The following is a 2,500-nucleotide window of genomic DNA, read 5'->3' as shown; positions in this document are numbered from 1 at the left end:
CCCGGGTGACCAGGCCTCCGAAAAGCCGATCGTAAAAAAGACTAAGTCCCCCGGGTGACCAGGCCCCTATAAAGCCGATCGTAAAAAAGACTAAGTCCCCCGGGTGACCAGGCCCCTATAAAGCCGGTCGTAAAAAAGACTAAGTCCCCCGGGTGACCAGGCCCCTATAAAGCCGGTCGTAAAAAAGACTAAGTCCCCCGGGTGACCAGGCCCCTATAAAGCCGATCGTAAAAAAGACTAAGTCCCCCGGGTGACCAGGCCCCTATAAAGCCGATCGTAAAAAAGACTAAGTCCCCCGGGTGACCAGGCCCCTTTAAAGCCGATCGTAAAAAAGACTAAGTCCCCCGGGTGACCAGGCGTCCCGAATCTGTCGGGGGTGACCAGGTGGCCGGCCCGCTGGACGGCGCTGAATGGGTCTAAATAATCGGAAGGGGGCTTAAGTCTGCAGCAGGGGGCATGGCCGGAGTCCATCCCCAGGCGGGGGGCATATTTCCCGGGCAGGGAGGCTTGGATCCCCCTGTCTGAACCGAAAGCACTGCTCGCGGTCGAACCGGGAGCCGGGTGCCTCAGACGCCGCTGCTGTGGTGCTTTTCCCCTTTTCACAAGCCTGGAGGCTTGGCCCAGGCCTAGCAGGAGGCATGCAACCGCCTGAGAGCGCTCCCGGGGTGAAAAAAAGACTTTTTCGTTTTCATGGAGCTTTTAAGGGGATGAATCCACCCCGCTCAAGCCCAGGCAGAGCTCCACAAGCTGGGCTTGGATTCCAGGTTCGCTCCCTTGCAGGCACCGGGTACGGAAGTTGCGGTGGCGTATCTCCGGGTATGTGGGAGTACCGAAAGTCGAGTGGTGTGGTCCCGGGTATGTGGGAGGACCGATTCTGGAGTGGTGTGGTCCCGGGTATGTGGCAGGACCGAAACTCGGGTGGCTTTGTCCCAGGCACGTGGGCAGGCCGAGTCAGCGGTGGCGTGGTCCCGGGTACGAGGGAGAGGCCGAAACAGGGGTGGCCTCTCCCCAGGCACGCAGGGAGCCTGTCAGAGGGCGGCCAGCCCCGCAGCTGTGCGGGGGGCGCCCTCGGCACCCCGGCCTGTCCCAGGGCAGGCGGGGGAGCCTGACAGAGGGCGGCCAGCCCCGCAGGTGTGCGGGGGGCGCCCTCGGCACCCCGGCCTGCCCCAGGGCAGGCGGGGGAGCCTGACAGAGGGCGGCCAGCCCCGCAGGTGTGCGGGCTGAGCCCTCGGCACCCCGGCCTGTCCCAGGGCAGGCGGGGGAGCCTGACAGAGGGCGGCCAGCCCCGCAGGTGTGCGGGGGGCGCCCTCGGCACCCCGGCCTGCCCCAGGGCAGGCGGGGGAGCCTGACAGAGGGCGGCCAGCCCCGCAGGTGTGCGGGGGGCGCCCTCGGCACCCCGGCCTGCCCCAGGGCAGGCGGGGGAGCCTGACAGAGGGCGGCCAGCCCCGCAGGTGTGCGGGCTGAGCCCTCGGCACCCCGGCCTGCCCCAGGGCAGGCGGGGGAGCCTGACAGAGGGCGGCCAGCCCCGCAGGTGTGCGGGGGGCGCCCTCGGCACCCCGGCCTGCCCCAGGGCAGGCGGGGGAGCCTGACAGAGGGCGGCCAGCCCCGCAGCTGTGCGGGCTGAGCCCTCGGCACCCCGGCCTGCCCCAGGGCAGGCGGGGGAGCCTGACAGAGGGCGGCCAGCCCCGCAGGTGTGCGGGGGGCGCCCTCGGCACCCCGGCCTGCCCCAGGGCAGGCGGGGGAGCCTGACAGAGGGCGGCCAGCCCCGCAGGTGTGCGGGGGGCGCCCTCGGCACCCCGGCCTGTCCCAGGGCAGGCGGGGGAGCCTGACAGAGGGCGGCCAGCCCCGCAGGTGTGCGGGGGGCGCCCTCGGCACCCCGGCCTGCCCCAGGGCAGGCGGGGGAGCCTGACAGAGGGCGGCCAGCCCCGCAGGTGTGCGGGCTGAGCCCTCGGCACCCCGGCCTGTCCCAGGGCAGGCGGGGGAGCCTGACAGAGGGCGGCCAGCCCCGCAGGTGTGCGGGGGGCGCCCTCGGCACCCCGGCCTGCCCCAGGGCAGGCGGGGGAGCCTGACAGAGGGCGGCCAGCCCCGCAGGTGTGCGGGGGGCGCCCTCGGCACCCCGGCCTGCCCCAGGGCAGGCGGGGGAGCCTGACAGAGGGCGGCCAGCCCCGCAGCTGTGCGGGGGGCGCCCTCGGCACCCCGGCCTGTCCCAGGGCAGGCGGGGGAGCCTGACAGAGGGCGGCCAGCCCCGCAGGTGTGCGGGGGGCGCCCTCGGCACCCCGGCCTGCCCCAGGGCAGGCGGGGGAGCCTGACAGAGGGCGGCCAGCCCCGCAGGTGTGCGGGGGGCGCCCTCGGCACCCCGGCCTGTCCCAGGGCAGGCGGGGGAGCCTGACAGAGGGCGGCCAGCCCCGCAGGTGTGCGGGGGGCGCCCTCGGCACCCCGGCCTGCCCCAGGGCAGGCGGGGGAGCCTGACAGAGGGCGGCCAGCCCCGCAGGTGTGCGGG

Source organism: Atractosteus spatula, unplaced genomic scaffold (genome assembly GCF_055471065.1).
Source record: "Atractosteus spatula isolate fAtrSpa1 unplaced genomic scaffold, fAtrSpa1.hap1 Scaffold_109, whole genome shotgun sequence".
Taxonomy (NCBI): Eukaryota; Metazoa; Chordata; class Actinopteri; order Semionotiformes; family Lepisosteidae; genus Atractosteus; species Atractosteus spatula.
Note: the sequence above shows the minus strand (reverse complement) of the source record.